Here is a 10047-nt window from a genome sequence, read left to right as displayed (position 1 = left end):
TTAATCTAATCTAGTTTACTTAATAAACTTTACTTCTAATTATCATAGTATTTAATATAGAATATAGTTAACAATCTTTTAAACAAAGTCTTAAATAAAGTTACAGGGAGTAATTGTAATTAAAACACCAAAAAAAAAAGGTATTAATAAAAAAAATACTTACATCAAGTTAAAATTTTATAAGGATTAATTTTAAAATATCAAATCGATTGTAAATCAAGTGCAAATAGGTTTTTTAAACAAACCGAAGGGTTTATAAAGGCTTGTAAACGGTTTCAGACGCCTACGACCATACCACACTGAGCACACCCCATCTCGTCCGATCTGGGAAGTTAAGCAGTGTCGGGCGTGGTTAGTACTTAGATGGGTGACCGCTTGGGAATACCACGTGCCGTAGGCTTTTGCTTTTTGAATTCATCTTTTTTGTACTATTTTTCTTTCTGACCTATTTATACTTATTACTCGTTTATTTACATTTTTTTAACGCTTAAAAGAAAAGTAACTTCTAGTTATTAGCAAATAAAAACGTAAGCCAATCAGATAACGTTATTTGCTGTTTAAACCAATTAGAGCGCTAAAAAAGTGGTTTGACCAGTTTGAGATATCGAAAAAATAATTGCACCATCTTGTAGAGTACAATTTTCTGAGTTAAAATTAATACAATTAGTCTTTTATACTAAAACTTAAAAGTTTTTTTGTCCACAAACAAATCACTTGAAAAATCAAACGAAAATAAATTTTGCACTTTTGTATTGTGAGTCATAATAAGTTATTTACTGTTACCAACAGATACTAGCAAAAGCTTCTTAAAGTTTTGTATTAACTTAATGTATTTGTAATAAATTTTACTTAATAGAAACTATTGAATTACGTTTACTTAGTTTACTTTTGTATGTGTATTAAATATATAGCAATTTTGTTTGAACTTAAATAAGGACTATTAAACTATTAAAAGAAAACTATCAAAGTTTACTAACTCAAAAGCTAAATCTTAGTTTTATTGTTATAAACATTTATGTTGTAATTTACTAATAACTAAATGAGTTTATTTCAAACAAAAAGAATTAAATAATGTTATGTTATGTCAAGCCTCCTATATGAGGTATATAGGTATATAAGGTATACAAGCTTATGTTTGAAAGTTATAATAATAAAAATAAAAATAAATATTTAGTTGGTAAAATTTGTATGTTTTAATATGCTTTGAAATTAGAGTTAGTATAGAAGTTTTTTTTTAAGTATAATAAATATAAATATTTAGTTACTAACAATAAACTAAAATACCAATTTTGTAGTTATTACAAAAAAAAAAACAAAAATATTATACAAAAGTTTCATAATTATAAGCTTTGAATAACTTTACTTCATAACTATATTCATGTTTGCATATTTAAATTATAAAAAGTTAGTGTTTTGTGTATTGACTTTATGATTATTTTATTTTAGTAACTGTTAGTTTTATACTTTAATAAAAGAAATATGGTTAACAAGTAAGTTAAAAATGAAAGAAGCATAAAAAAACACACTATTTAACTGCTTATTCAATAGTTTGATTATTTAATTATTTTTCTGTTATATAGTTTAATCGTATTGTATAAAAAATACAGAGGTTTAAAGTAAGTTTGAATAAAAATAAAACAAAACATATAAAAAACAGTTCAAATACATAGTTTTTTTTTTTAATGTTCGCGATGGAGAAAACAATGGAGAAAATTTAATTCTTTAATAATAAGTAGTAATTTAAAAATACAAATAAAGTTATACAATATATATACAATAGTTTGTCAAACTAGGCAAAAAAGAGTAGGCCACCACTACAATCCAATGTTCCAACTGGAAATTCAATGAGATCGTTACTGTACTTGTGATGAACGTTGATAATCCCAAAGATTGTAAGTCGAAGGCCTTACCCAACCTAACCAGCGCACTGGTTTTCTTACAACTGAATTAATCAACATTTAATATTGAATATAATCATTATTGATAGATAGAGGAATGTTGACAATCAACAACAGATTGTAAGTCAAAGGCATTACTCGACCAAAGTACCCACAACCTAGATTGAACAACATTTATTAGATAGATTTGTTTATTGATAGATAGAGAAATATTGACAATCCACAACAGATTGTAAGTCAAAGGCATTACTCGACCCAAGTACCCACAACCTAGATTGAACAACATTTGTTAGATAGATTTGTTAAATAGATAGATAGTACAGTATAATCTCAAAGAATTTGAAGTTGAACATTGAACAATAGTGGCCACCATTTCAGGCCTGCTGGCAGCTAGATTACAGCCCCCGGCTACGCAGACCTGCAATATTGATGAAAAAAAACAGTATATATATTTCCGAATCTGACTTTGAGTACTTTTTATATATTATTAACAAAGTTTTTTAGGGGTAATATCTGTTTAGTTCTTTAATATATCTTTAAAATAAAACACTAAATTAATAACATAATAATAATAATATTTTGTTTTTAATTCGTTAATAAAGTTATTTAATAATATTATATATTAAATGTATATAATAAGTTTAAGTAATAAAATAAATATAATATAACAAATATATTGTATAATAATAATTTTAAAATTAGTAAAAAATAAATAAACATAGTTGAGTTATCAAATTAAACAAACTAGAACGTCAAGTATTTAATTACTAAAATTAATTTAATTTAAATTCAAATTGACACTGTAATTGACATGTAATTGTAATTGACAAAATTATAAAAATCAACCTATTTATATAGCAAAATATTTCTTTATCTTTGTCGTGGCGTTGGGTCTTTGGTCTTGACAGCTAACTCATAAGCGGAAGGTTGTGAGATCGAGTCCCGCTAGTCGTCACGCAAGACATATACTTGAGAGCCGGAGTTAAATTTCTTTGTCATTTGAATTTGAACGCCTGCTAGACAGGCAATTTTTTTGTTATTTAGTGATTTATTAAAGCAGTTTTGCGTTTTACGTTTTTAGCAGACATGCAGTTTCCACTATGACATTGTTTACGTTAATTAATTGTCTCTCAAAATATATTTATATTATATCACATTAAATGAAAAAATAAGTTAACTATCTTATATTAATTTAAATAACGTTTATATAACCTTTTACTAAATTTTTATAAGTTTAATATTCTTATCAATTATTTTATATATTACTTTTTTAAGGTGTTTAAAACTTTTAGAAGCTGTATGTAATGTCTTTTAGTTTAATAGTTCTGTTAAACTATAAAAAAATATAAACATGGTTGAGTTATCAAATTAAACAAAATAGAACGTCAAGTATATAATTACTAAAATTAATTTAATTAAAAAAAAATCTCAGGTAATCTAAAATGTCAGGAATTATTTAAAAATAAATATAAATTTAAAACTTATTATATTGAAAAGATTGATGAATAATACTCTTGAATGTATGCAATGTTTGTATTTGTAATGCAATAACATAAATGGATAGATCAATGACAAATTGTAAACATATTGCATATTGTATTATTTTATTTTACGATTTTATTTATTTAATTCAATAATTCAATAAACTTTACTTCTACTTGTCCTGGTCTTAGGTAATTTATAGATAACAATTATTTAAACAAACACTTTTGTACAGTTACAATACAGTTTTAGTACAGTTTGGGAGTAACTGTTGATAAAAAAAAACAAAAAAAAAGGTTAATTCAGGTTAAAATTTTATAAGGAATAATTTTAAAATATCAAATTGATTGTAAATCAAGTGCAAATAGGTTTTTTAAACAAACCGAAGGGTTTATAAAGGCTTGTAAACGCTTTCAAACGCCTACGACCATACCACACTGAGCACACCCCATCTCGTCCGATCTGGGAAGTTAAGCAGTGTCGGGCGTGGTTAGTACTTAGATGGGTGACCGCTTGGGAATACCACGTGCCGTAGGCTTTTGCTTTTTGAATTCATCTTTTTGTACTATTTTTCTTTCTGACCTATTTATACATATTACTCGTTTATTTACATTTCTTTAACGCTTAAAAGAAAAGTAAATTCTAGTTATTAGCAAATAAAAACGTAAGCCAATCAGATAACGTTATTTGCTGTTTAAACCAATTAGAGCGCTAAAAAAGTGGTTTGACCAGTTTGAGATATCGAAAAAATAATGGCACCATCTTGTAGAGTACAATTTTCTGAGTTAAAATTAATACAATTAGTCTTTTATACTAAAACTTAAAAGTTTTTTTGTCCACAAACAAATCACTTGAAAAATCAAACGAAAATAAATTTTGCACTTTTGTATTGTGAGTCATAATAAGTTATTTACTGTTACCAACAGATACTAGCAAAAGCTTTTTAAAGTTTTGTATTAACTTAATGTATTTGTACTTAGTTTAAATTAATAGAGTTTATTTGGTTTACTTTATTATGTGTATTGAATGTGATACAACTAAAACAAAACAAACAAGGAGAGTACTTGAATAGAACCAACACAATTTACAGACCAGTTGTGTACTAAACTTAAAGCAATTCTGAATAGTGAATATGCAGTTATTATTATAAGTTCAAAGTTCACTTTAACTTAATTTAATGTATTTTGTAAATTGGTTTTATTTAATAGATAGTAGTGAATTACTTTATTTAATTTACTTTAGTATGTGTTATATAACTTTATTTAAACAAGAAGCAAAACGGGATTATACTTTCAATAAACTACACAATTTACAGACCAGTTGTGTACTAAATTTAAAGCAATTCTGAATAGTGAATATGCAGTTATTATTATAAGTTCAAAGTTCATTTTTATTTATTTTAATGTATTTTGTAAATTGGTTTTATATAATAGATAGTAGTGAATTACTTTATTTAATTTACTTTAGTATGTGTTGTATAACTTTATTTAAACCAGAAGCAAAACGGGATTATACTTTCAATAAACTACACAATTTACAGACCAGTTGTGTACTAAATAAAAAGCTATTGTGAATAGTGAATATGCAATTGTTATTATAAGTTTATAAGTTCACAGTTTACAAAAGCTTAACAATTTAGTTATTATTTTGTTCATATTTGCATATCTAATTTATGAAAAGTTAGTGTTATGTGTATTGGCTTTTTAATTTCTTTATTTGTAGAACTGCTAGTTTTATATTCTAAAGAAACATGTTTAAATAAATATGTTTAACAAGTAACTTAAAAATGGAAGAAATATATTGTATATATTGAACTATTTATATTTATTCTAGCTATTTGCTTAGTGTATTTATTAATGTGATTATTTTATTTTGTTGTTTGTCTTATAGTTTAATCGTATTGTGTTGAAATATATATAACAAATACAGAGGTTTAAAGTAAGTTTAAATGAAAATAAAATAAGACATATAGTTGAAATTATAAAATTATAAGTTTAAAAAAATAGTTTTTTTTTTTTTTTCTTTGTTTGTTTGATTGTTTGTTTATTATATAATCGCGACGTTTCATTTTATTACTTTTAAGCATACTAAATATAATAATAGGTATAGTTATAGGAAAAATTCTATTAGTTTCTAATGTAATAAAAAAGTTTATTTCCACAAATAAATAAATACCTGAAAAATCAAATGAAAAATAAATTTCGCACTCTTGTATTGTGAGTCATAATAGGTTATTTACTGTTACCAACAGATACTAGCGAAGGCTTTTTAAAGTTCTATGTTAATTCAATGTATTTGTACTTAGTTTTATTAAAATGACAGTATTTTTAGTTAAGTATGTTTATTTAACGTTGTGTAACTCAAGTAAAACCAGAAGCAAATAAGGAGACTACTTTCAATAAACTACACAAATTAAAAATATATTATTATTTATAAATCAATCGTGTTGTGTTTCAAAATACATTTTTCAAATAATGTTTTACAAGTATTTATCAGTTATTTAGTTTTCTTTTTATAGTTTAGCTGTATTGTTTTATTTATTTGTTATTATTTTTATTTAATTGTTTGCTTATTATATTTATCGCCATGTGCTTAAAAAATAAAACAACTATAAAGGTTTAAAAAGTAAGTTTAAATAAAAATAAAATGAAACATATAAAATAAGTTTATGATTTTTTTATTATTATTATTTTTATTTAATTGTTTGCTTATTATATTTATCGCGATGTGCTTAAAAGAATAGAACAAATACAAAGGTTTAAATTGTAAGTTTTAAATAAAATAAAATGTAACATATAAAATAAGCTTATGTTTGATTTTTTTATTTTATTTTTATTTATTTTTATTTAATTGTTTGTTTATTATATTTATCGCGATCTGCTTAAAAAAATAAAACGAGTATTAAGGTTTGAAAAGGTTATTAAATAAAAATAAAATGAAACATATAAAATAAGCTTATGTTTTTATTTTTATTTTTTTTTTTATTATTATTTTTATTCAATTGTTTGTTTATTATATTTATCGCAATGTGCTTAAAACGATAAAACAAATATAAAGATTTAAAAAGTAAGTTTAAATAAAAAATAATACAAATAAAGCTTATTTATAATAAACAAACATATTTAAAACATTATAAAAAGTAGTTTATATATATTATTTTTTATTTATTTCTTTTAAACATATTAAATAAAGTATAAAAAAAGTATTAAAACATTTAAACGTAGCATAAATAAGCTTAAAATATTAAAAAAATTGAAAAGAAACAAAGAAATTTAAAAAAAATCGGGAAAAATCGGCAAAAAAGTTCAACAACAACATTTGAGCATCATACGCGTATGCATTACTTTACACTAGTGAGAGAGACGTGTTTGTGCGTTCGGTCGACTTGGCGAGAAAGCGGGCTTAAAGCATTACTGTTTAGCACCCGAGGCGCGGCTATTGCAGCGGCGGCGAACGTGCTATGTAAACGCATCGGAGCAGCGTATGAAAAACTACAAGCGTCCAGCGGCGGTAGGCTTATAGCTTTGCGAAGTCGTCGAGACGAGTAGCCGACGCAGGCACGGCTCGAGGCGGGTAACTGCAGCAGACAGATGGCGTGTTGCTGCTGACGAGTTAACCGGCAGAAGGCAAACGGTTGGTCGGGAGAAAGAACAGTCAGTTGTATAGCTGCATGCTGCAGTCGACGCGGGCTGGCGCTTTAAACAGCAAAAGGCCGGCGCCGACTTTCAGTAACGTTCGCAAGGCTTTTAAGCCGAGTGATAGAAAAGGTCTGTATTTATACAGTAAAAACGCTCAGTCGAGCAACGGGTTTAAACGCCCTCGGATAGTTATCTGGTTGATCCTGCCAGTAGTCATATGCTTGTCTCAAAGATTAAGCCATGCAAGTGTAAGTACGAGCTCACGTACAGTGAAACTGCGAATGGCTCATTAAATCAGTTATGGTTCATTTGATTGTACGCTTTTACATGGATAACTGTGGCAATTCTAGAGCTAATACATGCGTAAAGCGCCGAACTGACGTGAGGCGCGCATTTATCAGACCAAAACTAACCGGCTTTCGGGTCGTTACAATGGTGACTCTGGATAAGCTTGCGGATCGCACGGCCTAGTGCTGGCGACATCTCATTAAAGCAACTGCCCTATCAACTATCGTCGGTACGGTATCGGCCTACCGAGGTTGTAACGGGTGACGGAGAATCAGGGTTCGATTCCGGAGAGGGAGCCTGAGAAACGGCTACCACATCCAAGGAAGGCAGCAGGCGCGCAAATTACCCATTCCCGGCTCGGGGAGGTAGTGACGAAAAATAACAATGCAGACCTCGTACGAGGTCCTGCAATTGGAATGAGTACACTTTAAACTTTTTAACGAGTATCCATTGGAGGGCAAGTCTGGTGCCAGCAGCCGCGGTAATTCCAGCTCCAAAAGTGTATATTTAAGTTGTTGCGGTTGAAAAGCTCGTAGTTGGATATAGGGACGGCGAGGTTGGTCGGTCGAAAGGCTAGCACTGGCCTCGTTGTTCTTGTTGGTCGGTGCCTTCGCGGTGCTCTTAACTGAGTGTTGCGGTGGTCCGGCAAGTTTACCTTGAAAAAATTAGAGTGTTCAAAGCAGGCTTTACGCTTGTATAATGTTGCATGGAATAATGGAATAGGACCTCGGTTCTATTTTGTTGGTTTTCGGAGCACGAGGTAATGATTAATAGGAACGGACGGGGGCATCCGTACTGTGCCGTTAGAGGTGAAATTCTTGGATCGGCGCAAGACGAACGACTGCGAAAGCATTTGCCAAGAATGTTTTCTTTAATCAAGAGCGAAAGTCAGAGGTTCGAAGACGATCAGATACCGTCCTAGTTCTGACCTTAAACGATGCCGACTAGCGATCGGGCAGTGTCGAACTTAAGAACTGTCCGGCAGCTTCCGGGAAACCAAAGTCTTTGGGTTCCGGGGGAAGTATGGTTGCAAAGCTGAAACTTAAAGGAATTGACGGAAGGGCACCACCAGGAGTGGAGCCTGCGGCTTAATTTGACTCAACACGGGAAATCTCACCCGGCCCGGACACAGCGAGGATTGACAGATTGAGAGCTCTTTCTTGATTCTGTGGGTGGTGGTGCATGGCCGTTCTTAGTTGGTGGAGCGATTTGTCTGGTTAATTCCGATAACGAACGAGACTCTTACTTGCTAAATAGCTGCTCGACCCATTGGGTCGGAGACAACTTCTTAGAGGGACTAGTGGCGTTTAGCCACACGAGATTGAGCAATAACAGGTCTGTGATGCCCTTAGATGTTCGGGGCCGCACGCGCGCTACACTGACCGGATCATCGTGTGTTCCCTAGGCCGAAAGGTCCGGGTAATCCGTTGAACCCCGGTCGTGCTAGGGATAGGGACTTGCAATTGTTTCCCTTGAACGAGGAATTCCCAGTAAGCGCGAGTCATTAGCTTGCGTTGATTACGTCCCTGCCCTTTGTACACACCGCCCGTCGCTACTACCGATTGAATGGTTTAGTGAGGTCCTCCGATTGAGCCTGGTACGTGCGGCAACGCACTCGCCGGTGTTCGAAAAGACGATCGAACTTGATCATTTAGAGGAAGTAAAAGTCGTAACAAGGTTTCCGTAGGTGAACCTGCGGAAGGATCATTAACGAATCGAAATTTGATTTCAAGCGACGTCTCTTCTTCGAAGGGACCGAGCCCTGTAACTGTTATAGTTCGGTCGCGTTGCTTCCTGACAGCGGGAGTAATAATTCAGCACGCAAGTGCTGGCGCGGCCGCTTCTTTTTGAACACGATTTTTTGGTTGCATTGAGATTGATTAACACGAGAGATCTCTTAGCGGTGGATCACTCGGCTCGAGCGTCGATGAAGGACGGAGCTAGCTCCGAGAAGTAATGTGAATTGCAGGACACATTGAGCATCGATATTCTGAACGCGTATTGCGGCCTCGGGTAATCCTGGGGCCACGTCCGTCTCAGGGTCTTTAACACACCGATCCTTTCATTAGTTTGAAAGTGCCTGCGACTCGTTTCTTAATTGAGGAGCGTGTCGTCAAAGACAGCTGGTCTGGCGATTTCACAGCTGAAGCGTGAGCAGCCTGCTGGCCTCGGGTGAGGTAGCAACGACGGTAGGTGCTCGAGAATAAGTTAAGTGACTTCAAAAGGCCGACGTACAAAGCGCATGTACTTTTATAGTACATCACTTTTGACCTGAGATCGGGCGGGACGACCCGCTGAACTTAAGCATATCACTAAGCGGAGGAAAAGAAACTAACAAGGATTCCCCTAGTAACGGCGAGTGAAGCGGGATAAGCCCAGCGCTAAATCCGAGCCTTTTTGGAGGGCGAGGAAATGTAGCGTATGGAATTCAGCATGCGGCGAACCAACGACTGCCCACGTTCTTCTGATCGAGGCCTTTTCCCAGAGCGGGTGTTAGGCCCTTGGCGGCGGTCGTAATTCGTCCTAGCGGTTTTCCCGGAGTCGGGTTGTTTGGAAATGCAGCCCTAAGCGGGTGGTAAACTCCATCTAAGGCTAAATACTGGCTCGAGACCGATAGCGAACAAGTACCGTGAGGGAAAGTTGAAAAGCACTTTGAAGAGAGAGTTAAAGAGTACGTGAAACCGCTTGGAGGCAAACGGAGGCGCCCATCGAGTCGCCGGACGTTTTCAGGCGCTGCGAGA

General features: G+C 32.5%; 5 non-coding genes across 5 annotated transcripts in view; all 5 read left to right on the top strand.

The window, feature by feature from the left end:
- The first annotated feature begins 281 nt into the window (after positions 1-281).
- LOC145848844 (5S ribosomal RNA) lies at positions 282-400 on the top strand. The gene has a single exon (XR_014372183.1). It is a non-coding gene; the product is annotated as a 5S ribosomal RNA (ribosomal RNA).
- Positions 401-3799: 3399 nt separating this feature from the next.
- Positions 3800-3918, top strand: LOC145848843 (5S ribosomal RNA). The gene has a single exon (XR_014372182.1). It is a non-coding gene; the product is annotated as a 5S ribosomal RNA (ribosomal RNA).
- A 3290-nt stretch (positions 3919-7208) lies between these two features.
- LOC145848840 (small subunit ribosomal RNA) lies at positions 7209-9016 on the top strand. Its single transcript, XR_014372179.1, has one exon. It is a non-coding gene; the product is annotated as a small subunit ribosomal RNA (ribosomal RNA).
- A 182-nt stretch (positions 9017-9198) lies between these two features.
- On the top strand, positions 9199-9351 carry LOC145848845 (5.8S ribosomal RNA). Its single transcript, XR_014372184.1, has one exon. It is a non-coding gene; the product is annotated as a 5.8S ribosomal RNA (ribosomal RNA).
- A 222-nt stretch (positions 9352-9573) lies between these two features.
- The window catches only part of LOC145848841 (large subunit ribosomal RNA), a 3629-nt gene continuing 3155 nt past the window's right edge, over positions 9574-10047 (top strand). The window contains exon 1 of the ribosomal RNA XR_014372180.1: positions 9574-10047. This exon is cut by the window's right edge and continues 3155 nt beyond it. This is a non-coding gene — a ribosomal RNA (large subunit ribosomal RNA).

This window comes from Thalia democratica, unplaced genomic scaffold, assembly GCF_965202585.1.
Source record: "Thalia democratica unplaced genomic scaffold, ktThaDemo2.hap1.1 HAP1_SCAFFOLD_1765, whole genome shotgun sequence".
NCBI classification, from domain to species: Eukaryota; Metazoa; Chordata; class Thaliacea; order Salpida; family Salpidae; genus Thalia; species Thalia democratica.
The sequence above is the reverse complement of the archived record's forward strand: the minus strand, read 5'-3'. Positions and strand labels throughout refer to the sequence as shown.